This window comes from Mauremys mutica, chromosome 5 (genome assembly GCF_020497125.1).
Source record: "Mauremys mutica isolate MM-2020 ecotype Southern chromosome 5, ASM2049712v1, whole genome shotgun sequence".
NCBI lineage: Eukaryota > Metazoa > Chordata > Testudines > Geoemydidae > Mauremys > Mauremys mutica.
Genome location: NC_059076.1, coordinates 49412917 through 49439797, shown reverse-complemented (window position 1 = coordinate 49439797; position 26881 = coordinate 49412917). Strand labels below are relative to the sequence as shown.

The following is a 26881-nucleotide window of genomic DNA, read 5'->3' as shown; positions in this document are numbered from 1 at the left end:
CTTATTCCAGGTAAAAATTCTGAGTTCATAGCATGTGTACTGATAAAAGCATGGGCTTCCCAAAACATAACACACACAGATTGATGCTCTGAGGCTGTAGTTTAACTTTCCATTCCAATTTTGCCTGAAGCTGTTTCCATTAAAGTCAATGGCAAAATGTCCATGGACTTCAATGGAGGCTGGATCAGATATGAGGCTCAAAAGAACCCCCTTAGGGACTGGCCTAAGCCACTTAACTTTTTCCTGCTGCAAATTTTCACTCACCTCTGCAGTTCTTGGTTCTGCTAAAATACCATGCAAACAGCAGTTCTCACAAGTTTTCCAGTTAATTTTATTTTACACATTTTTGTGCTTTGTGATTTCCAAACTGAATCTCTGAATTTCTCTATTATGTTTCCATACACAATGAGCAAAATCTGCTTTCAGTCTAAAATAACATTTTCAATTAAGAAAAAACAACAAATGGAAAGAACAAAAGTAAACTCTCTGTGAAAAACAGTGCGTCTCCTCTCTGGAGCAAGAAGTAACAATTCAGAGAATAAATTATATCCTGTTTCTGCAGTATTTAGAAACTGTAAAGGTGCAGTGGCTGGAAACCAAAGCCAGAACTATGAAATTTGATAATCAAGGCTCCAATCCTGCAAAGACTTGCACATGCTTAACATTATACTACATCCATAAAGTTAAGTACATTCATAAGTCATTGCAAAACTGAGGCTGAATAGTGGACAATTAAAACACAGAGTCAGAAAAGTTCCAGAATTAGTAATATAAATCAAGCTCATAAAAATAAATCAGTATATCATTTTTAAACCAGAGAAACTAGATGGTACCACCATAAGTGCACACACATAGTGACGTACCCTGCTGGATGGAATCAGGCTTGCTCCAGTATTTGTGTTCTTCTTGCTTTCTCCTGGGTGGCCTACCAGAGAGGCTATTGTGGCATAAGGTCTAATAGTCTACTAGCAGTTACCAAAGAGTCCCTTTGAGAGAGTTGTAGCCTATTGCTTTGAATGTAAGTCTGGGGACCAGGAACTCCTGAGTTCTAATTCCATCTTTGACCCTGACTCCCTCTTGGTCAATCACTTAACTGCTGCCTCAGTTACTTTATCTATAAAATGGGGGTAATACATAGAGAGGCATTGTGAGGATTAATATTAGAGTTTTGAAGATGTTAAGCACTGTTCACACTAAATAACATTATCATAATCTTTTAGCTCAAAAGCAACACTGCTGTGCTTTTCCAAGCAAAAAGATCACGATGCCTGGTTCCATGTGCGTGTGGTATAGCTGATAATGTAGTACATGCGTATTTATGTGGCCAGAGATTTGATTTTGTGACATGAAGGCAAGTGAGGTAGCGTGTCTGATAGACTGGTCCAATGCCTTCTACTTCATTTGCTGTTAGTGTCACAGGCTCAGAGGCAGGGCAAGGATAACAAACCATCCAGAAAAGTCTCTACTTCCAGAAAAGTCAAATGCTGCACACAGTCATTTTGCAGAATTTTTCCCCCTCAGATGTAAAAGAACCAATTCAGAATCCCAAACAATAATTTACCACACAAGAGTGTTTGCTCATTATGCACTTTCTCTGTCCCTTGTGCTCTTTGAAAACCCTATTTTAGTAGGTAGGCATGAAATAATCTCCTGCTGCTGGTAGCTCTGGCCTTTTTTTTTTTCATGTAACTGCAAACAGAAACTCCTTATTCAAAAAGGAAAAGATTATTAAACTCAGCAGAGTATTTTTTTTTAAAAGCGAGAGAGAGAAATGAACTGTCCTGCAATCTTAAGTGTGAAGCATGACTGGAAAGCTGTTTAAGATACAATACGTGTGTGGAAAGCACAAACTCAACTCAAGCCTGTACTGTCTAATGTACAGTCAGCATTAAACTTAGAAGTTAATGAGTTGCTAATTTAGTTTGTAATGAGTGGGTTTTTAATTTCAGATTAAAAAAAGAATCCACAAATGGATTTTCCCATGACAGAAATCTCAAATGTGGCCTTTCCAATTAAGGCCCCAATCCCACACACACTTATATACAAGTTTAGCTTTACAAATGTGAGTAGCCCCATTGACTTCAAATGAGGTTACTTACATAAGCAATATTAAGGCCATGAATCTTTGCAGGATGGAGGTCCAGTTTACTAAAATCTTTACATTCATAACAATGAGTTAGAAATACATCACAGTCATGAGGTCAGAAGTTTAGCTAATGACTCATTGCCTTTTATCTGCAAATGGAAAGTTTTAGCTTATTAGCAATGAGTTTGTGTGAAACTGGACGCTGAGCTGTAAGAGAATGTTACTGGACCGCTCTCTCACTCATTCCCTTCTTTATTTCATAACTAGGATGACCCAGGGTATTTTTCTTAGATAAAACATATTAACAACATTCCAATCCAGAAATTTTAATGCCAACTTTTGCCTGATCTATAAATTGTCACAACAGTCTCCCATCTGCTTTGGTGACTGCCTGACACCTTGAAATTGCACAGGCTTGGGCTAGTCAAAACAGTTATTAGCACCAATCATGTTTGTTTGAAAATAAAACAGATAAACTTATTAAACCATCCTATTGGTAGTCATCAAGAAGTGAAATCAGCTAATTACTATATCCTTTCTTTTCCCAATGATCTGCAATCCCTAGATGAATGCTGTGCAAACCAGAAAGATTTTTGTGGCCACCCTTTAGTAATTGACCTTTCACTCTCCCCATTTCATTTGCCCTAAGTGTTAATTGACTTTGAAAAAGCAGTATATTATCCTTTTAGAAAAAAAATCTGATTAGTGCACATCAACATCCTGCAGCATCAAAGCTCTGTTAAATCATAGTGCAGTAGAATTGGAAATGAGTCTCCGAGAGGAGAGGGGGTAGGGAAAGAAAGCAGACTTGAAAATGAAAGAACTCCACTGCCATCTAGAGAGAATCTGCACTGGCCAGTTTTCTGAAGGGAGGACCAGGCTGGTAGTCAAACTATATTTCAATTCCTAATATATTTAGGGGAGAATTTTTATTCTGGTTTACTGAATCCAAACATTTCCAAAGCCAGCTTTGCTGCAATTTGCACTAAAATAAAAATCCTGAAATATAATCTACCACAAATTCTGGGGCAATCAGGCAAGATCTTGGCATCTTTGCACTAAAGGTCACTTTTAGGCTGTTGCACAATGAGACATGATATTTGTACAATTTTGGTTTTAAGTAGATTCTCTCACAAAGTAGATGTTTTTCCTCTTCAGAAGGCTGACTCAGTTACAGATATTTTAGATCCTGACAGCTATGCTATGCTATGCTCCTAGCAGCTGCCTTTGTGATGTTGCTTGTCAGTTAGAAAAGGAGAATGTGCTATTCAGGGTACAAATTCTTTCTTTCAAACACATAAAAACTGTCCTGTGGAAGAGGAGTGTTTGATATGCAGCAGGCTCCCAGGAACCAAACCAGCCAGCAAATAGGAGGCACCTACTGGAATGAGGTGCCAGCAGTAGCCTACTTTAATCTCACTACATTCATTTACTCATCTTATATCCATACTGTGACTGAAGTCAGTGAAGAGTATGTCAGGGGAGTTATGCTATGAAAATCAGAAGATGCTGTTCACCATTGATACCCAGATCCTGGACAGCATGAAGGCTGCAGTCATCCTGGTGCATGGCTAATTGCACTTATAGCACAATATAGAGAGAGCGTGTAGAGTCTGCATGTAGCTGAACAGCATTTCTAATGCACCTCTGAAGAGAGCATATTACTGTTGTATTAAGTAGTCTTACGAGAGTATTTGCTGTGAATTGTAGCAGTCCTCTAGCTTTTAACATCAACTAAATAACAAAGTGTAATTTGAGATTCAAAACAGCTAGTAGAGTTAGACCTTCCCTTCCCCACCCTCTCAGTAATTTTATATATCTATGTACACACACATATATATATATATATATATATATATATATACACACATATATATATACACATATATATATATATATATATATAGACACAGATATCTATATACACATATATATATATATATATATATATATATATATATATATATATATATATATATATATATATACACACATACATACATACATACACACACACATACACACGCACATACACACACACACTTACTTTATTTAAAGTTTGGGGGTTGCCAACATGAATCCAAACAGGGACCGTTTAAATTTCACTTTGATCTTTTTCCTGTTATAGTGAAATCTATAATAGGTTTGTTTTTTTCAGGTTTCATCAGCTCAGCTACTATGGGATCAACAACGACAATGAATACATTCATGGCTAGCTAGCTACTCATCAAGGTGATCTATAATAGGCAGAGAAGAAAGTGAACTCATGATGATATTTGGCCCAGTGAGACATGAGTAAGTACTGCACAGTAAGAGATAGAGAAATATATAACAAGTGAGGATACATACATGTTGCACAGTATTGGCTTATGACGTGCAATATCTGACAGTTATTTTACCTCTTAATTTCTGAACGAACTATAGGGTTTGTTTGTTTATTTTTTCTTAAAGGAGTAAGGATGTTGGGGAAATGGGTGCATCAAAACACACATAGTTTGCCTGGAAAGTAAAATAAGCAAAACAAACAGTGATTTAATTTTTTTTGCACTCTCTCTCTCTCCTGTATCACCCTCACTGGCAATGCACTGCAGCCTGATGCTCCTTTGCATATCATTGACACCTGTGCAGAGTGGGTGCTAATAATACCATTCTGATCAGGTAGTAGCACAGGTGTAAGTGATTACACTAGGTACAAGGCAGTGGAGAATCAAGCCATCTTTATTATTAAAACTGAAACCTTGTTTATTGGGCCCAATACTGGTCCCAGTGAGGTCAATGAGAATGTTATGTCTATTAGTGGAACGAGGCCTTGGCCCTTGTAATTAATGTAGATGAAAGGTCAAATTAATGCAGAGTGATGGATTTATGAGCCTGTTGGAGGGACAATTTTGATTGAATATTAGAAAACTGTATCTGAAGACTATCAGAAGGGAGAGACAACTGAACATTTTCCCAAAACAGATTATGGAATTGCTAACGTGGCTGGAGATATTCAAGGTTAGATTAGATATTCCTTTGCCAAGGAAGCTTTTCTAACCATGAATGCAAGAGGGTGGACAAAATAAAATACCAGAGATGTCTTCCAAGCCAAATGTTTCCATAAAATGTAGTAGGAGTTGCTTCTGTTTATTCCAACGAAGTGACAGCTGTTGGGAGGGAAAAAAGCCCCAGTGAATCTATAAAACCCAATTTGCCCCTGATCCTGACTAACATAATTGAACTGTTCAATTTAGAAAGAACAATGTGCATAAGAATCAATCAGTTACCAGAAGAGGACAAGGGATTTAAACAGTGGCTGTACTATATAAGGTTATCTTCTCTGTTGTCCTACTTCCTCCCCCTACCCAAAGTCCTTGAAGACTTCGTCATCATTTAATCACTGTGGGAGAGCTCACATCTTAACATTTAAGTATTAAATCTGATTGGTCTGTGCCAAGCTATGTGAGGCCAGCCACACACATGACTTTGATGAAGCAAGATCACAGACACTTATTTAAAAAAAAACAGGTAATGAAATAGATCATATTGCTTAAACAGGCAGATCAATACTCCTAATTTTGTTCGCTATACAGTACATCTGATGTTGCTTTAAGTGTTAATGTTAGAGGACTGTTCTGTAACTAGTGTAAAAGATCATAAACAAAAAACAGAAAGAGAAAATAACATTCATATTGTGAAAATCAGGGGATAGTGAATCTTGTGTTTGGAATTTACTGTCAAGTCAAAGGGCACAGAAGAATGTCTCTTTCATTTGCACATGCCCTGGATATACAATGGGCTTCACAAGGAAATGAATCTATTCTCTTTTTTTAAGGCTCTCTTAAAATGTATTATTTTTCATAGGAGATAACTGCCTTAAAGCCACTGACTTGCTGTATAACAGTAGACAAGTTACTTCACTTCTTGGTTTCTCTATTTCCCCTCCAACCTTTTGTCTTCTCTATTTAGATTGTAAACTTTCATGGGCTGGGACTGTCTCACAAGGCAGTTGTACAATGAGGCCACAATCCCAGTAGGGCCTTGATGGCATTGTTATAGTACAAATAATAATAGCTAGCTTTGTAATACATGTTTGTAGTATGTATTTTGAAAGGTTTAAATATTTTGAGGTACGCTCTATGAAGTATGTTAGGTCTGCTGCCCTAAGGAAAGTGAAAGTAGCTGATCTGACACTGTTAATCTACTTTTTGTGTTGAATCTGCTGATAAGAGTATCATTTGGGGAAGGCAAGATTACTACCCATCCTCTCCACTCTGGAATTTTCCTCATTTAATGTGAAATCCTGTTTGCTTAGTTCCTCTCTGCCAGTCCCTTTAGTGTGAGTAAGGCAAGCAGAATTTACCCCAAATTCTAGATAATCTGAAGGTTCTTGTGTAATACTGTCTTCCATGTGGAGATGATGACTCTTTCTAGTGTCTGATCCCAAAGGCTATAGAACTCTATTACTTATGGACTGTTACAGTTGTTCCCTTAGCTCAAATGTTAGGGCCTTGTCCTCTTGGCATAGAATATCCTGGGTTTGATCACAGTTGATGACTCCAATATGTGTACACAGTCATGATTTCAAATAGTCCCAAACTAATTTTTAAGGATTGCAAAACTTCATCGCAGCACAGTGTCAATGTCATTCATCACTTAAACATCCTGGGACAGATCCTCAGCTGATATAAGTCATCATAGCTCCATGGGGGTCAATGGAGCGCCATCAATTTTCATCTGCTAAAGATCTGGCCCCTGGCATTACAATACACGTCAAATTACCACAGTATGTAGGAGACAGTGAACAAAGAGGCAGTAGATATATGGCTGTTACAAAGAGCAGGACACACTCTGAAAGTGTCCTCTAGATAAAATTTTGTCCCTGCCCTTGTTCATCTTCCTTAAGAGCTTAAATAACTTACCTTAGCTTGCTTCAGGACTGATTGGAAATGGTGTTGTCCCACTTCTAGTAAAGTGCCCTGTAAGGTGCTTTGCAAAATGTACTACATTTGTTTCAAACATATATTGTAGATGGTGAGTTACTTTAGTGGATAAAAACCTAGCTAGGATGTTAAAGCCAGAAGGTGCTTGTGAGTGAAAGCAGTTCCAACTGGAAGGAGTTGACTTGTGGAGTGCCGTAACATTAGTATTGATTTTATTTACTTTACAGAACAGAAAGAAGGAAAATGTAGTGAGGCAATGAAATGTGCTAACAATACAAAATGGGGGAATCCAGCAAATACAGAGTAGGAAAGCAATAAAATTCACAATGACTTGGGTAGGCTAGAAGCATGGGCAGATAGGTGGCTTATCCAATTCAATTTAGAGAAAGGTAAGATAATGAATCTAAGGACAAAACAACAAGAGCTATATCTTCAATGGATAGAGGCGACAGCTGAAAAGGTTTGTATTGCAGCATTCTGTTGCAAAAAATTGTGCACCATAAATTCTGATTTATAAAAAAAAATCCCTCAGGACAGAACAGATTTTTTCAATTGTGGCTACTATGGCTAGAAAGCACTAAGCAGGGAAGAGATCTGGACTCAGCAGTGGGTGAAATGCTAAAACTTTTGACATAGTGCTTGACAGTGCCAAAAACTAAGAAAAGAGGAATGTAGGATATTTGAACAGAGGCTTCAAATGTAAATTAAAGGAGATTATTTTACCATTGTGTTGGAGACTAGTAAAGTGACATGTTGGAAAACATATGTGATATACACGTTCTGACTATAAACTGAATACACTGTGGGAGAGGAGAAAGTGTAATAGCAGAGAGCAAGCAGGAAGGTAGAAAGAGTCAGGATAATTGAGTTATTTAGAAAGTTTTGAGAAACTAGCAGCGTATTTCTAAGAAATGTGGAGGGTTTAACCATGTAACTCCTATTGGCTGTCTCAGAGCCATGAAACTAAAACCCAGCAGGCTGTTTTGAATCTAAATCTATACCATTTGGGAAAAAATAGATACTTAAGATGGAACTCACTGAGCAATACAAAATTCCAGGATTGTAATCCTTATCTCAGTTAATCAATGCCATTTGGGCAACAAAACTCAGAATCTATTGTGCCATCCATGTAACTCAGCAGCAGAATGGTCCTAGTATCCATAGTGGAATGAGGCACCTGAATGTTACTTTTTAAATCATCATCTAGGAGAAGGGGAGAAACCCTATTCCAAGGAAAAAAGGAAAAGGATCAGTTCAGATCTTAGATGTGTTTCAGGAAAGAGGCAGTTGACGGAGGAGAGTAGAGGTACATCCATCCATCCCCTTCCCCGTGACATTTCTGAAACAGTTTGGAAACAGAATATAGAGCAAGTGTTTAACATCTATTAGATCTAGAGTCAAACGCAAGAACCAGGAGTGAAGAGCTAAGGAATTGAAACAGTAGTGAAAGAATGTAGGTAGCTTTTCTGAAAAGAAAATATTTCATTCTGCAAAACAAAAACAACAAACAATAATATATCCCTTTGTAGATTGCTTTTCATTCAAAAGGATCCCAAAACAATTTGAAAACTAATGCCCCAATCCTGCAAGAAGCTATACTAGGTACATACCCTCTGCACGGCACTACTGGGGCTCTGTGCAGGCTTTGGGGCCATCACAAAAGTGCATATACTTGCAGAATTGGGATTTTCTGGGAAGATTATTTCATCCACCCTTGAAGAGCAGCTGTGACTGGGGTGAAACATGGCAACTTTAACAGTAAATAGAAATGCTGCACAACAGTTTAGGAATTAGGGTAGATGCAAGAGAACATTGTGTCCAACTGCAACTGGACTGAGAATTTAAGTAGGCAGAATATAGTAGACCAAGCTGGAATTTGGCTGAGACACCAGGGTTAACAAAAACACTTCGGTTCTTATAAAAAAAAGTACCATGGGATCCTTAACAACCAAAAATATCCAAGACCTTTGTATAATATTGCATCGAAACAGACAAATGTGTGCTGTTACCATTATCTTCTAAGACCACAGAAGACATTCAGTATGGCCTCAAAAGGAAAAGTGCCAATTTACTGAGTCACTAACACAAACTGCAGAAACTAAGCTGAAGTTACACCAGAATTGCACTGATGTTACTGAGACAAGAATCAGACACCAGCTGTTCTTTGGAGGGTCTCCATACTGCTTAGCTTGTGAGATGTCAGGATCACAGCACAAGGCATTATGAGTGCATAAATTACCAAAGGTGACAATTAGATAAATAAGTAAATGCTTTTTTGAAGGAAAAAAAACATTGAGCTATAAATGATCATTGAGAGCTGTTAGAATTAGCTGAACTACAATATCAATGCTAAATCTAAAGGAATTAAATGAGAAATTATATTAAGGGGGTACTGTAAAATTAAGCTTGGAAGGATTAGATTTTTACTGGTAAATGTCCATTTCATCATACACCCAAACAAAAAAATATTTCCATCGATAATCGAAATTTACACATAGGCAGAATTAGAAAAATGCTGCTTGAGAACTTAAGAGTTTGATTTAAGGATATTTACTTTGCATATGTTAACATGTGATGTTGACAATTTGTGTTACAGCGATTATAAAGCTTTAACTTTTTGACTCTCAATGTCTATTGGCATTAAAAAATTACTGTTTGCCATGGCCCTATAATTTCCTGCAACTGTGAACATTTAAATCTATAAAAACTTTGCAAAATACCTAAAACCCTTAATTCCCCACTATTCTAAAAATTTAAAATTGATAAAAATATTTTAAATGCTTAAAAATAAATGCTGATATAAAAAAATCCTAATTCTGCCAAGCATCTAAAATATATAGAATATGGTTTAAAAAAAATGTCTAGACAATTTTCTGATATCTAGACAATCTAGAAAACAAACACTGACTAGACAGAAGGGACAAGCCTTTTTGTTTGAATTCTGAATGAGATAGCAAATGTTTACAATAACTTCTAACACCATTGTTTTTTCATCTGCATGTCATTCTTATAGTTGATGTCTCACACATACCTGTACTGGATTATTTCCAGAGGAAGAATATGTCCCCTCCACTGGCTGGATTGTAGAAGATAAATGGGCCTAAACATGGTGCACGAATGCAATATTTGCTAGAAGGATATTTAGATTCTAGTTACTGCTCCAGCCCCATACATCTGGCAGCATATAAGAGCCAAAACAGAGTCCCAATAGCCCCAGTAGGAATTCCCCAGCTCCAATGCAGTGTAGAGCCAGCATATACATAGGAAACATGGAAGGGGCATGGTCTCGGACAGGTTTACGTTTGGGGCAGCTAGACCCTCCACTGCTCACACTGCCACAGCTACACTCTAATTTTAGCACACTAGCTCAATTAAAGCTAGCATGGGTATGTCTCCTCGAGCTGGAATTTATATCTTCAGCTCAGAGTGTAAACATACCCTTAGTGCTATGTATGTTCTGAGCTATGGAGTGACCCATATCACTGTGGAGAGGCTGCCTTAAGTTACAGATTCCTCTAACTTATGACAGGGACCAGAACAGACAGAATCAAAGAAATTCCAGTAGTGGCTTAGAGTTACCTTTTCCCTCCTAACCTCTTGAGAACAAGCATTTAAACACATGAGCACTAAAAATTCCCTTTAAACAATGAATAAATCAGACTGTCTGGGAAATAGTACAGAAAAAGAAAGAGGTAATGAAAGTGCAGTTCTGTTCTGCAGAATTACTTTGGAGAAAAGTATATTATCATGGGATTTCATGTTTATCTCACAATGATTGCTAGGCCAAATATGCCCAGTTTGCAAGCAAAAAGATGGAGTTTCTAACTGCAAACACTGATAACTCCATATGGGACCCAAGAATCAGCCTGACTGCTTTCCTTCTTAAGCATTACCTGCAATTATGGCTCTTTCAAGCAATTATAGGCCCTCCTTGATACCTATGCCACCCCAATGTCTTCAGATTAGACCTTCAATAACATCTGTGTGACACACTTGCCTGTAATATGGGGCAACAAGTGCAACTGATTGTCCTGGTAATTGGAATTTAGACAATAGTTCTGTTGATTTATTAGGAGGAATGAAATCCAGGTCGCTGGCAAATAGCAAATTTATTTTGCTGATTTTAGTGTCCAGATCTTACTACACATAGGGAGCAGACAAAATAAGAAAGGAGGTTGCATTTTCACATAGCCACTTTTCAGACAAGTACACTTTAAGATCTGATGGTTTTGCATTTGCCCTAACAGGAGTCCCATAGTGGTCATTTGTGACTTAGCAAAACACTGGTTAAGCCCCTAAATTGCAGATGTCACCTGTTTGATATGGGAAAGTTTGCCAGGCTACATACACAACAATTCATGATAGAAGTAGACCAACCAACCTATCTAGGTCCAATTCCCTTTATGGATAGTGGTTTTAATATGCACACTTTCTCACTATGTGCTCATCTAACTCTTGTCTTTAATGTGTTCGTGAAGTATATAGGACATACAGATCCTCTTATCTAATTCATCATGACACCGTTAGAAATAGTAATATGTCATACTTGTCTACAATTAGAAAGACTAAAAGCCAGAGACACCCCCAGGCATATCCGTCAGGTAGTATATGCATGTACCAGATGTTTTAGAAATGTTTCTAAGTGTTACTCAGATAATTGCACTTCTGGTTTGCATTCAGCCTACTGGTATAACAAAAGGTAAGCTCCGTGCATAGAGCAAAAGGACTCAGTTGATGGTTGCTGTTTCTGGTAGTCCTGGGGTAATCACAGTCCTGCCATTGGTGAACTGTCCCATTCAGAAAAAAAAAACGATTAAATGAAAATCAAAGTAAAATGAAAGGTACAGCCATCCCAATTCTATGTAACACTCATAGCTGTTAATTTGACAGACTATCACTTCCACTGACCTGATAAAGAGTCCCTGGGAAGAGGCATCTGTTTGGGGCTGCATAATACATATTCCAATATGAGACAACATAGCAGCAGAACTTCAGGGAGAGAGCCTGATCTTTGTTTAACAGACTGGTAGCTATGGGATAAAACTCAAGTATACTCTCAAATGTGTCCCTAGCTAATGATTACATATGCAGTTCAGGAAGGTTACAGGTCTCCACATAAAATTCTGACCTGAAGCCACCACTCAATTTAAAAATCAAATTTAAGGGGAAAAATGTGTAAATAATTCATAACAATTTTAATTGCAGTTTCTTTTAAGCAACAACAAGCCTGTAACCATTATGGGTGATTACCAATACATTTTTTAAAACACTTCTTTAGAGTTGTACATTATATCTAAACTACCCATTCCTGACACTCTAATACAATTTAATGACTCAATCCTGTAAGTAACACTCATTCACAATAGTCCCAATGGGATTATTCACATAAGTAAAGGCAACTTCATACTAGCAAGGATTTGTTGTACCAAGCCCTAATTTTGAGCAAAATTCTAACAGTATGTCATTCCATATGAAGTTCCATTGGTTTCAATGGGATTAATTGCAGCATTAGACACTATTTAATGTGACTAGGGGCGGCAGACTCCAGCCTTCTGCAAGTAACAATCAGTGTAACAGCTAGAATAAAGGAACAGCACAGCTTAGTACATTCTCACCTGATACAAGACTTCTTATAGTAATACTGTTTTGGTAGGCATCAGTAGTAACACTAGTGCACATAGTCTTCCAAGTTTTTAGCATAAGAGTAAATTTGGACTCTTGGCAAGACATGCTGTGTTGTGAACTTCGGGTTATTCAAGGACTGGTATCAAGACAGCTTGAGGAAAGAAAGGAAGCTCTGTGAGCAGCAGGAGAGTTTGTTCTCTTCTTTGGGCTCTAATTAGAGTCAATTATTGAGGCTGAATATCTCCCTTGGAATCGGGCATTGGTGTTTAGCTGAAATTCCTGGAGGAAGAGATTACACTGCATGTTGTTTGATCATTTCATTTCCAGGCTGCGGTATGTGCATAAATAAAGCAAGTTATACTATATTCAGGCTCAAGCTATATTCTTTGCCACTGATTTCTTCTTCACTGGGAAGCTGACCTACGAGGCCTTAGACACATCTGCTGCTTCTCAGCAGAGAGGTGACACTGCAGTCAGAACAGGACATTGGTGTCAGAAGAAGGGGCAATAATACTAGTTTTCAAATACATGTAATAGATTTGTGATATTTCCCCAAGTTATATAATGGCTAGAAGTTTATGTCCAAAGTCCATCTCCCACCATCCAACTGCACTTCAGATAAGTGTGCAGAGAGAGGGACACTGTGTTACATAATTCAGGCTTCCTAGCCGAAGACTGAACAACAGGCTCTGTGCCAGAAAGAATCCCTCTCCTAAAGACATAAGGTCCCTGGCTTTGCAATGTTGTTATAGCGAAGTAATTATGCACCTATATAAACAACATTTATGGCAATTAATAATCAACCAACAACAAAATAAATATTGTAAGCCCAGCGGACCTATATGTCTTTCCTTTTTGAGCACACTAAATCTGGTATGTGAAATTAGTCAAGATGAATTGCAGAAGGACATTTCTCAAGCAAATAATAATGACTGACATTGATGTAGTGCTTTGTGTGAAAAGATACAAAAGCACTCTAGTAAGCTTAACATATTGATTTACAAACAATGACTTGATCCAGATTTATGCCCATGAGTAACTATGCACCTGAATAGTCCCATTGAGCTCAATAAGTCAACTCATGTATTTAAAGTTGCTTAGATGTAAGACTGGGGCCTAAATTACAAGTTACTTTAATCCAATCCTTTGGGATAGAAAGTGACAGCTGCTTTAGCTTCATGTCGTGACATGTCACAGTAGTTGAGCCAAGAAAGTATCCAACTTCATACTGCAGCGAGAATTGTAGGTAGGATGATTATGATTACTTAAATGGAATGAGTTGTTAAAATTATATAGTTCTATCATTGCCTCAACGTGTGACCTTATGAAAATCCACAAAGAAAAACACAACACAGCAATTTCATGTACGCTTACTCACAACTTCACATGATCATTTTGGGGGGGAGAGTTGTAAGTTTGAACTAGGTTCGAGCAGAAGAGAGAGAAGAGGGGCATCTATAATTCCACAGCCTTGGCTGGGATGAGGATGAGACACATGAACCTATGACTACTCCTCATTAATTGGATTAAAATTGTAGTCAGAATTTTAAAAAATTAGACTCCTGGTAGACTAGAAGCAAAGTCCTGTACTCCCATCTGCTGGCAGTATAATATAATGTCAGTACCTCAACAAAACTGTACTTGTTTCCTTTCTGCAGTTCCTAATGGATTTGGCTCTCTGCATAGTCATCACTGGTATCACACCAAACAAGCACAAATGTTTGCATTGCTAAGAGTGTTTGTTGCCTACAGCAATAGTATTAAATGTGTTCATGTTGAAAATTAAATACAAAGTAATGCATTTTGACACCTACTTCAAAATGTAATGAGAGCCAACAAGAGTTAAGATTAAAAATTGTAGACAGTAAATTTATACACTACAAATATAACAAAAGGCTTGCTCCAGCTCCATTGAAGTCGGCAGCAGAATTCCCACTGATTTCAATCACAGTAGGCCAAAACAGTGTGAAACATTTTTTTAAAAATATTTTGTTAAACTAGGTTGCAGCAAAACGTAAAGTAGTTTTTGCTTTGGTGAACAACTTGTGGGATGGTTAGAAGACATTTATATTTGAGGCCAGTAAGTATCATTTTACATATGCATTTGCTAACATCCTTTTTACTATACCAGCAACTATATATAAAGCAGTTGGCTTGAGTCTTCCCCATAGTACATGGTAGCAGTCTTTTGTTGAAACTAAGTACAGCATCTAACATATGCTGGCACAATGGCATCTGAAGTCTCATCATGCTTTTCTTGATTCAGAAATAGTTTTATATTAAAAAAAATCAATACCACATATGTTTTCTTCCAATGTTTTCTGAGGTCTTCCCTTAACAATAAAACCATTTATGGCTAAAATTCAACTGGCCAATTGTTCCATTACGTCCTAGTTTTCATTATGTACTGAAACATCCAGTCAGCACTTTTCCCCTCTACTAATGCAACAGAAACTCATCTGCTCCATGAGATTTATTACTTTTTTCCTAGTGTTCACAAGAGATTGTTTTTCGTTTTGCAGTAGGTCTTTATTATATAATAATGATGGCTTGCAAATTAAATTAGTTTTTAATGGCATAGTTAAATTCTAATTTATGTTTTGGAGCTTTGTTTAATTCATTTAGTTGTAATGTAATTGCTTTCTTGCTATTATCTTACTTACATAGGAAGAACAAAAGAACAACAACAACTCCTCTCATCACATTCAGTTGTGTTGGCTACATTAAATCTCATTACTAATTGCATTTCCTTGAAAAACTTTCAAACAATTGCAGGCTTATCTTTTGGGCCAAATTCTATGGTTGTTCAGGATTCTGTGTCTGAAAGGAAACAAATAGAATGGAATGGTTGGGTCATTACACCAGTTGAATCTATTTCCCTATGTTAAGTTCTCCTCACACCTTCTATGGGCCATCTTAATTATCACTTCAAAAAGTTTTTTTTCCTCCTGCTAACGATAGCTCATCTCAATTGATTAGACTCTGCCTGTTGGTATGCATACTTCCACCTTCTCATGTTCTCTGTATGTATAAATATCTCCTGTCTGTGTGTTCCATTCTATGCATCCGAAGAAGTGAGCTTTAGCTCACGAAAGCTCATGCTAAAATAAATTTGTTAGTCTTTAAGGTGCCACAAGTACTCCTGTTTTTTTTGTTTTTTTTTTTGCGGATACAGACTAACACGGCTGCTACTCTGAAACCTGTCAGAATAGTTACTGTAACTCATTGTGCTTACTCATGTTCACTGGGGCACGACTCCAACATAGCCCTTGCAAAGTGGTTGCAGTGCAATTAAGGGGGCCATAAAGAGGGGTAACATACTCCTTACGCCCACTGTCCCACCAGTGCAGATCTAGCACAAAACTTATGCCTTCCTAAGCCCTATTTTTGAGGATTTAAGTGGGGTTTAAGCAATGCATATGCCTTCTTCAGGCATCGTGCATAGGATGTTTTTTCCCCCCACACTCCTGCCATATTATGTTCTGTGCTGGAACAGAGCTGTGCAAATAACTGATTTTGGGGCTCATTTGCTAAATATTCAGTGGAACCAAGATGAGAACCCAGAAGTCCCCCATTCAGTACATCAATTAAAATCTATACACATATTCCATCTCAAAGCAGAGAACACCATGGGACAAAGCACAAGAGTTTACATTAATATTTGGTGTCTTGTGGATGCATTAATGCCATGGTGACATGTCATTGCCCATAAGTGATGCCATTACTGAAACCACACTTTTGGATTATATTTGTAACTAATGTACAGTCATCCTGTGGTCATTCACGAGACTTCCAGAAAAATACAGAAGCCACAAGTATAAAGCAAAAGACTTGCACATTAAATTTCTGTTCTAGGTCTCTGTGCAAAATTCCCACTGAGGTCAACATGGGACCCGAATGCAAAATACTAGTAGAGCACCTCAGAATGTTAACTTAGAAGTTTAATAGTTAATATAGGAGTTTAACTCCAAAGCAAACTTGAAATCAAAGAACATTCATACTTAAAGAAAAAAGTAATTTACTCTATCAACAATTTTCTGCTCTTCTACAGAAATAAATTTAGATATTTCTTTGTATAACAAACTTCTTTTTCTGCTTGATTCTAACATGAAGTCAACACATCCTGTATTTCTAATAGGTAGCTAATTGCCATGGGAACTTGTATTACAAATTCAGCATTCTGTCTTCACTGAGAGGTCCAGTGGTTGAAGAAACTGGGAAGTTGGGGAGAAGTTTTGCTTAAGCATCTGTGTTTATTACCAAAAGGAGCAAGGATAATTGTGAAAAAATATGTAGAAATGCAATGGATTAATGTCTCCCAATAGGAGAAATCCTGTTCCCTCACTTTAAACTACTATACAGTAAATACATTTATTATCTAACTCCTAATTCATGGGGGTGGGTATAACTAGGATTTTTATGTTTGCTGTAGTATTAATCATGTACATTACGGTTCTCTGACCTAATAATGTAAAGTAAAGTAATCTATGCTGATGGATCATTACCTCCTTGTGACTTGAAGAGTATGTTAGGTTCTGCCCATAAAGATTCCTTTGCAAGGCCAGGCTCTTATTTCTGAGTGTTTGTTCATTCATGTATGCAATTTATTTGTCTACATAATGTAAAACTGCTCTAAGTATTTTAATAGTGGAAAAGTAAAATTAGTGGAAGAGTATAATTAAGCAGGCAAAAAAAAGAATTTAAAGAACTACCAAAAGACACAAAAATTAAGAGCAATTTTTTTAAAGTAATCAGAAGCAAGAAGCCAGCCAAACAGTGGGTCCACTTGACAATCAAAGTACTAAAAGAACACTCAGGAAAGACAAGGTCGTTGTGAAGAAGATAAATGAGTTCTTTGCATCAGTTTTCACTGCAGAGGATAAGGGAGAGATTCCCCCAGCTGAGCCATTCTTTTTAAAGCGACAAATCTGAGGAAGTGCCCCAGATTGAAGTGCCAAGAGAGGGGCTTTTGAAACAAATCGATACACTAAACAGATGGTATTCACCCAAAAGTTCTGAAGGAATTCAAATATGAAATTACAAAACTGCTAACTGTGATATGTAACCTGTCAATTAAATCAGCCTCTGTATCAGATGACTGGAGGATAGCTAATAGTTAACATCATGCAGATTTTTTAAAAAAAGCTCCAGAAGCAATCCTGGAATTACATGCCAGTAAGCCTAATTTCAGTACCAGGCAAATTGGTTGAAACTATAGTAAAGAACAAAATTATCAGACACACAGATAAACACAATATGTTGGGGAAGAATCAACATAGCTTTTGTAAGAGGGATTCATGCCTTGGCAATCTATTAGAATTCTTGGAGGGAGTTAAAAATGCATATAGACAGGTATGATCTAGTTGATACAGTGTACCTGGATTCTCAGAAGACCTTTGACAAGTTCCCACACCAAAGGCTCTTAACCAAAGTAAGCAGTCATGGGATAAGAGGGAACTAGTTAAAAGATAAGAAACAAAGGGTAGGAATAAATTGTCAGTTTTCACAGTGGAGAGAAATAAATAAAGTCCTCCAAGGATCTGTACTGGGACATGTACTGTTCAACATATTATAAATGATCTGGAAAAGGAGGTAAACAGTGAGGTAGAAAAGTTTGTAGACAATGTTAAATTATTCAAGATAGTTAAGTCCAAAGCTGACTGCAAAGAGTTACAAAGGGACCTCCTAAAACTGGATGACTGGGCAACAAAATGGCAGATGAAGTTTAATGTTGATGAATGCACATCACAACTATACATACAAAATGATGGGGTCTAAATTAGTGGTTACTACTCAAGAAAAAGATCTTGGTGTCTTTGTGGATAGTTCTCTGCAAACATTCATGCAGTGGCAGTGAAAAAAAGCAATCAGAATGTTAGGAATTTCTAAAAACGGGATCTATAATAAAACAGAAAATATTTTAAAGCCTCTATATAAATCCATGGTATGCCCACACCTTGAATACTATGTGCAGTTCTTGTCACCCTATCTCAAAAAAGATATATTAGAATTGGAATAGGTAGAGAGAAGAGTGACAAAAATGATTAGGGATCTGGAGTAGCTTCCATGAGAGAAGAAATTAAAAAGACTGGGACTGGTCATCTTAGAAAAAAAGAAGATTAATGTGGGGATATGGTAGAGGTCTATAAAATCATGAATGGTGTGGAGTAAGTGAATCAGGAAGTGTTATTTACATAACACAAGAAATCGGGTTCACTCAATGAAATTAACAGGCCACAGGCTTAGAACAAACAAAAGGAAGTACTTCTTCTCACAACACAGTCAGTCAACCTGTGGAACTCATTGTCAGGGGATGTTGTGAATGCCAAAAGTATAACTGGGTTCAAAAAAGAATTATATAAATTCATGGAGGTTAGGTCAATCAGTGGCTATTAGCCAAGATGTTCAGGGTTGCAATCTCATCTGATTTCCAGAAGCTGGGACTGGACAACAGGAATGGATCACTTGCTAATTGCCCTGTTCTGTTCATTCCCTCTGAAACATCTGGCACTAGCCACTGTTGGAAAACAGAATACTGGGCTAGATGGACCCAGGATAGCTATTCTTATGTTTTTATGTCCTAAAAAACAGGGATGGAGGCCGGATCTTTAGCTTTTGTAAATCAGTCTAGTTCCATTTACTTCACCTATGCTAAATTTACACCAATTGAGGATCTGTCTGTCAGGCCTAATTCCTCTCTCATTTAATACAGTATACATTAGGAGAAACTCTACTGAAGTCAGTGGAATTACAATTAGGTAAAAATGATCTAGGTCGGGGAGAATTAGACCAATCTTATTCTGTTTTGGAACATGCACATGCATAGCAACTACTTTCCACTAAAAAAGTGTAAATATGTACAGTATTTTAAAGAGAGACACAATTTTCATATTGTACCCCACCCCTATAACTGCAATCCTCACCAACCTAGGCTCAGCACAACATGAATGAGACTCCTTCCACAGCATGAATGGGCATAGAAGCCTCCCTGCACAGTCATTCAACCAGTGCACAGTCATTCAACCAGTGGACACCCACTGCAGAGTACCAATGAAGGGCCTAGGTGGTTTGGAGTGTTCTCTTCTTCACGAGCGAATTCTACTTACTATCAAATTTAGCCCTTGAACACCACTTGAGGCAAATAGGTAGTGTTATCAGCAGGGGAAACTGAAGCACTGATTCTAAGTAAGTTATCCAAGATGATTCAACATGTCTGTGGCAATGTTACAAACAAATACCAGGTCCTCTGGTTTCCATTACTGTGCCTGAACCACGTACACATTTTTTCTCCATACATTTTAGATTTTCTTTCAATTGAATTTTTAATTGATACACTAGTTTCAAGTCAATAATACATATGATCAAAGCCATTTCACAAACTTTTTTATCCAAAGGACTGCAGCAACTGCAATGCAGTCAATCATATATGTTTTTTAAAGTTCTTTAGCTGTGCCTTTCCATAGTCATTGTTTTCAAGTGCCCATTAATACATACTATGTGCCGCAGACTGTAACAGCTCAAAGGGGTGATTGCAGTCTATTGTGCAAATAATCATCCACTTATTATAGTAACTTTATTGCTTAAAAGAAACAAAACCTAATGTTAAAAGAAATGAATATACAACTCGGTTATTGTTCTGAGCTAGAACAACGGAGACAATTAAGCTGAAAGCTAGAAATGATATAAAGTCTTTTCCATCTCTATGTACCAATGCACTCACCACAATCTTACATACAGGGTGTCTTTGTCCAGGTAGCTGGAAGAAAAGGAGCGCTGCCCCTTAAATGGCTCATCTAAAGGGAGAGGGATAGCTCAGTGGTTTGAGCATTGGCCTGCTAAACCCAGGGTTGTGAGCTCCATCCTTGAGGGGGCCATTTGGGGATTTAGTTGGGGACTAGTCCTGCTTTGATCAGGGGGTTGAACTAGATGACCTCCCGAGGTCCCTTCCAACCCTGATTTTCTATGATCTACATGAGTGGGAAGGAGAGGAAATTTACAGAGATAAACAAGAAGGACAGGAATCAAGTGGGGTTTGGAGATTATGTGGAAAGTATTAAAAAAAGAATGATGACCTACCTGCACTGTATAATTTGTTACCAGGTATTCCCAAATATTTTAAGTGAATAAAGTTGCAGCCTACTGAAACCACATCCACTGTCTCCTGACTTTCTTCCAGGGTGTCTGGACAATGTGTTGATTGCCATTCAGACCTGGGGAACAAATGTGCTCTAGAACATAAGCGCCGGTGTATGCTCGTGCCCTGCCTCATCCCAGCTCCACCCCTTCCCCGCCCCACACCACCCCCATTCCAACCCATTCCCCAAAGTCCCCGCCCTCTCCCTGCCACTGTTGGACCCCTTCCCCAAATCCCCACCCCAGCCCCACCTCTTCCCCGAGCGCACCACATTCCACCTCGTCCCCCCTCCCTCCCTTCCAGCACTTGCCGCACAAAACAGCTGTTTCATGGCGGCAAGCACTGGAAGCTAGGGGGGGGGAAAGTGGGCATGCAGCACGCTCAGGGGAGGAGGTGGAGGTGGAGGCAGGGAGCTGCCTGTGGGTGCAGAGAACCCACTAATTTTTCCCCAGGTGGAGCACCCACGGAGTCTGCACCATGGTCTAGAAGCTAGAGCAGGAAATTAAGAAACAGATCTCCTGGGTTCTATTTCCAGCCATGACTCACTCAGAAACCTAATGTAGACTGTTTTCTTTCTCATCACCTCAGTTATCTGTCTGTAAAGAGAGTGATGGTACTTACCTACTACACTTGACTATTGGAGACCTGGCTGATTGTTTATAAAGCACTTTGTGATAGACAATTGAAAAGAGTTAAAGAAATGCAAATTGCTGGTACTGTAAAATCAATACCTGTTGCATATGTGATACTGCTTAATTACAAAAGAAAAAAGGATAGGGAGTTAAGAACATAAGAACGGCCATATTGGATCAGACCAATGCATCATCTCACCCATTTACCTCTCTCTGACAATGGCCACTGCCAGATAATCAGAGGGAATTAACAGAACAGGGCAAGTGATTCATTCCTTGTCATCCAGTCCCAGCTTCTGGCAGTTGGAAGTTTTGGGGACGCCCAGAGCATGGGGTTGCATCCCTGACTATCTTGGCTAATAGCCATGGATGGACCTATCCTCCATGAATTTATCTAATTCTTTTTTTGAACCCAGTTATACTTTTAGCCTTCACAACATCCCCTGGCAATGAGTTCCACAGATTAATTATGCATTATGTGAAGAAATGCTTCCTTATGTTTATATTAAATCTGATGCTTATTTTTTTCATTAGGTAACCCCTAGTTCTTGTATTATGTGAAGGGGTAAATGGCACTTCTTGATAAACCATTCATGATTTTATAAACTTCTATCATATCCCCCTATAATCATCTCTTTTCTAAATTAAAAACAGTCCCAGTTTTTTAAATCTCTCCTTGTATGGAAGCTGTTCCATACCCCTAATCATTTTCATTTCCCTGCTCTATATTTTTTTCAATTCTAATATATCTTTTTTTAAATGGGGTGACCAGAATTGTATGCAGTATTCAAGGTGTGGGTGTATCATGGATTTACATAGTGATATTATATAATGTATTTTCTATTTTATTAGCTATCCCTTTTCTAATGGTTCCTAACATTGTGTTTGCTTTTTTGACTGCTGCAGCACATTGAGTGAATGTTTTCAGAAAACTATCCACTATAACACCAACCTCTCTTTGTTGAGTGGCAACTGCTTATATAGACCCCATCATTTTGTATAGTTGGGATTATTTTTTTCCAATGTGCATTTATCAACACTGAATTTGATCTGCCATTTTGTTGCCCAGTCACCCAGTTTTAGAAGGTCCCTCTGCAATTCTGTGTAGTCAGCTTGGGACTGAACTATCTTAAGTTATTTTCTATCATCTGCAAGTTTTGCCACTTCACTGTTACCCTTTATCCAGATCATTTAGGAATATGTTAAACAGTTCAGGTCCCAGACTCCAGTATAGATCCTTGGGGGTCCCTGCTATTTACCTCTCTCCACTGTGAAAACAAGCCATTTACTCCTACCCTTTTTTCTTATCTTTTAACTAGTTAACTACCCATGAGAGGACCTACCCTCTTATTCCATGACTGCTTACTTTGCTTAAGAGCCTTTGGAATGAGCCACTATATCAACTGGATCACTCTTCTTCATGGTTTTGACTCTCTCAAAGAATTCTAATAGTTGGTGAGGCATGATTTCCCTTTACAAAAGCTGTGTAGACTTTCCCAACATATCGTGTTCATCTGCATGTCTGATAATTTTGTTCTTTACTGTAGTTTCAGCCAATTTGCCTGGTACTGAAATTAGGCTTACCTGCCTGTAACTGTCAAGATCACCTCTGTGGCCTTTTTTAAAAATTGACATTACATTAGTTACCCTCCAGTCATCTGGTATAGAGGCTGATTTAAGCGATACAATTAGTAATTCCACAATTCCATATCTGAGTCCCTGCAGAAGTCTTGGGTGAATATCATCTAGTCCTGGTGACTTATTACTGTTTATTCATTTGTTCTAAAATTGCCTCTATTGACACTTCAATCTGGGACAGTTCCTCAAATTGTCACCTAAAAAGAATGGCTCAACTGTGGGAATCTCCCTCGCATCCTCTGCAGTGAAGACTGATGCAAAGAATTCATTTAGCTTCTCTGCAATAGCCTTGTCTTGCTTGAGTGCTCCTTTAGCACTTTGATTATCCAGTGGCTCCACTGGATTGTTTGGCAGGCTTCTGATGTACTTAAAAAAAAATTGTTAGAATTTGAAGAGTAACTAGCAAAAAACACAAAAACTTTCTTGGCCTGCCTTATTATACTTAGACATTTGACTTGCCAGAGTTTATGCTCCTTTCTATTTTCCTCACTAGGAATTGACTTCCAGTTTTTAAAGGATGCCTTTTTGGCTCCAACTGCCTCTTTTACTGTGCTGTTTAGCTATGGTGAGTTTTTATTTTTAGTTTGAGCTACTATTACAGTGTTTTAAAATAGTTTCCATGCATTTTGCAGGAATTTCACCCTTGAGACTGTTCCTTTTAATTTCCACTTAACAAGCTCTCTTATTTTTGTGTAGTTCCCTTTTTTGAAGTTGAAACCCACCAAAGTATCATTTTTTGGCATTTTTCCCCTCTACAAGGATGTTGAAGTTGATTAAATTATGGATGCAATTACTGAGCAATTCAGCTATATTGACCTCTTGGATCAGTTCCTGTGCTCCACTTAAGACTAAATCAAGAATAGCCTTTTCTTTTGTGGGTTCCAGGACAAGCTGATCCAAGAAACAGTCATTTAGGGTCTCTAGAAATTTTCTCTGCATCTCTTTCTGAGGTGACATCTACCCAGTGAACATGAGGGTAGTTGAAATTCCCCATTCTAATGGCACTGAGAGTACATTTACAAAGTTTGTGGACAATACCAAGCTTAGAGGAGATGGAAGCTCTTTGGACGACTGGATTAGAATTCAAAATGAACTTGAAAAACTGGAGAAGTGATCTAAAATATTTAGGATAAAATTCAATAAGGGCAAATGCAAAGTATCCACTTAGGAAGGAATAATCAATTGCACACATTCAAAATGGGAAATGACTGCCTACGAAGAAGTACTGCAGAAAGGGCTCTTAGGGTTCACAAACTAAATACCAGTCAATAATGTAATACCACTGAAGGAGTGTTGTAAGCAAGACTCAAGAAGTAACTCTTCCACTCCAGTCAGCACTGATAAGGCCTTAACTGCAGTATTGTGTCCAGTTCTGGGAACCACACTTTAGGAAAAATGTGGACAAAGTCCAGAAGAGAGCAACAAAAATAATTAGAGGTCTAGAAAACACAACCTACTAGGAAAGATTTAAAAAATGGGTTTGTTTAGTCTGGAGAAGAGAAGACTGAGAAGGAACATAACGGTCTTCAAAGTTGTTATAAAGATAAGGGCAATAACTTGTTCTCCTTATCCACTGAGGACTGAACAAGAATTAATGAGCTTAAATTGCAACAAGGGAGATTTATGTAAAAGCAGCAAAGAATCCTGTGGCACCTTATAGACTAACAGACGTTTTGCAGCATGAGCTTTCGTGGGTGAATACCCACTTCGTCGGATGCAAGCAGTGGAAATTTCCAGGGGCAGGTATATATAAGCAAGCAAGAAGCAAGCTAGAGATAACGAGGTTAGATCAATCAGGGAGGATGAGGCCCTGTTCTAGCAGTTGAGGTGTGAAAACCAAGGGAGGAGAAACTGGTTCTGTAGTTGGCAAGCCATTCACAGTCTTTGCTTAATCCTGAGCTGATGGTGTCAAATTTGCAGATGAACTGAAGCTCAGCAGTTTCTCTTTGAAGTCTGGTCCTAAAGTTTTTTTGCTGCAGGATGGCCACCTTAAGATCTGCTATTGTGTGGCCAGGGAGGTTGAAGTGTTCTCTTACAGGTTTTTGTATATTGCCATTCCTAATGTCTGATTTGTGTCCATTTATCCTTTTCCTTAGAGACTGTCCAGTTTGGCCGATGTACATAGCCTTCCAGTCCTACATTTCTATGATTATTATTGTGTTTTCCACCTTTGTAGTTTCTCTCATCTCCCTGAGCAATTCACAGTCACCATCACCATCCTGGTCAGATGGTTGATAATATTCCTACTGCTATACTCTTGTTATTCAAGCATGGAATTTCTATCCATAGAGATTTTACGGTCCAGTCTGATTCATTTCAGATTTTTGCTTTATTTGGGTTGATGTTTTCTTCCACATATAGTGCCACTCTCTCATCAACCTACTCTGTCATTTGTATATATTGTGTACCCTTGTATTACTGTGGCTCATTGATTATCCTCATTCCACTAAGTGTCCATGATGTCTATTATATCAATATCCTCATTTAATGCCAAGCACTCTCATTCACCCATCTTAGTATTTAGATGTCTAAGGTTTTTATATAAGAACTTGTACATTTTGTCAATATTCATTTGCTTGTCTTCATGAGTTTTATATTTAAATGGAACACTTACATTTGACTGTTCCTCACTAGTTCCCATCTGTACTTTACCAATTTCTTCTCTATCCTCTTTGCTAGGACATAGAATCCCCCTCCAATAAGTTCATCCCTAAGGGATGTTTCCACCTGAATTGTGCACCTCTCCACACCTGTTGGCTTTCCCCTAGCCCTTAGTTTGAAAAATTCTCTACAATCTTTTAAATGTTATATGCCAACAGTCTGGTTCCATTTTAGTTTATGTGGAACTCAACCTTCTTGTGTTGGCACCTCCTCTCCCAAAAGGTTCCCTAGTGCCTAATAAATGGAAAACCCTCCTCCCTTCACCATCATCTGATCTGCACATTGAGACACTGCAGTTCTGCCTGTATTTCTGGCCCCACACGTGGAACTAGAAGCATTTCAGAGAATGCAATCATAAGGGAGTTGTATTTTAATCTCTTACCTAGCAATGTATTTGGCCTCCAGGACCTCTCTTCTACCTTTCCTTACATCATTGGTACTCACATGTACCATGACCACTGGCTCATCCCCAGCACTACATATAGGTCTGGCAACATATCTTGTGAGATCTGCAACCTTTTCATTTTATATAGATATATAATTGAATCCCCTATTACTATTATCTGGATCTTCCTGGATATCCAGGAGGGGTATCCTCAGTACAAGAGAATACCATGACATCATCTGGTTGGAGGATCCCAACTATGGGATTGTTTCCTTCCTCTCTAGCTTGATATTCTGCTTCCCCAAGATTTTCATCCTCCTCAAGAAAACAGATGTTGTCAGACTGAGGGTTGGCTTGTTCTATTGTGTCACTGAAAGTGTTGTCTACGTATCTCTGTCTCCCTTAGCTCCTCCAGTTCAGCCACTCTGGCATCAAGAGCCCATACTGTGTATGAGGGGCATGAGCTGAATGCACTTTGTGCACACATATGCCATCTGCCCACAAAACGGGTAGCTGTACATGCTGCATTCAGTGCACTAAAGTGGATAGCCCCCACTCTGATGCCAGACTTCTGCCTACATTATTTTTACTCGTGTGTACTTTGTTTGCTTGGGTTTCTTTCTTTTTGGGGGGGGGGGGGGAAGGGAGGTGTTGGCTACATTTACAGTATATTTGTTAGGTGTATCTGCTTCTCACAACTCTCTTGCAAAACTCCCATTTGCTACTCCTGTTTTGCTGGGTTTTGTTCAGTGCTTATTTGTCCCAGGGCTTGCTAGGGCTGAGTCCCGGTACCTCTAG

At 38.3% G+C, this 26881-nt stretch overlaps 1 long non-coding RNA gene across 2 annotated transcripts in view; it reads right to left on the bottom strand.

Moving 5' to 3' along the window:
- LOC123371737 overlaps window positions 1-26881 on the bottom strand; it is a 109062-nt gene that overhangs the window by 50603 nt on the left and 31578 nt on the right. Inside the window, exon 3 of one of the 2 annotated variants that reach the window (XR_006579934.1) lies at window positions 12409-12912. The exons of the other annotated variant lie outside the window; for it this stretch is intronic. This is a non-coding gene — a long non-coding RNA (uncharacterized LOC123371737). Of the gene's footprint in view, window positions 1-12408; window positions 12913-26881 lie in introns of those variants that run through there. 2 annotated transcript variants of the gene reach the window in all.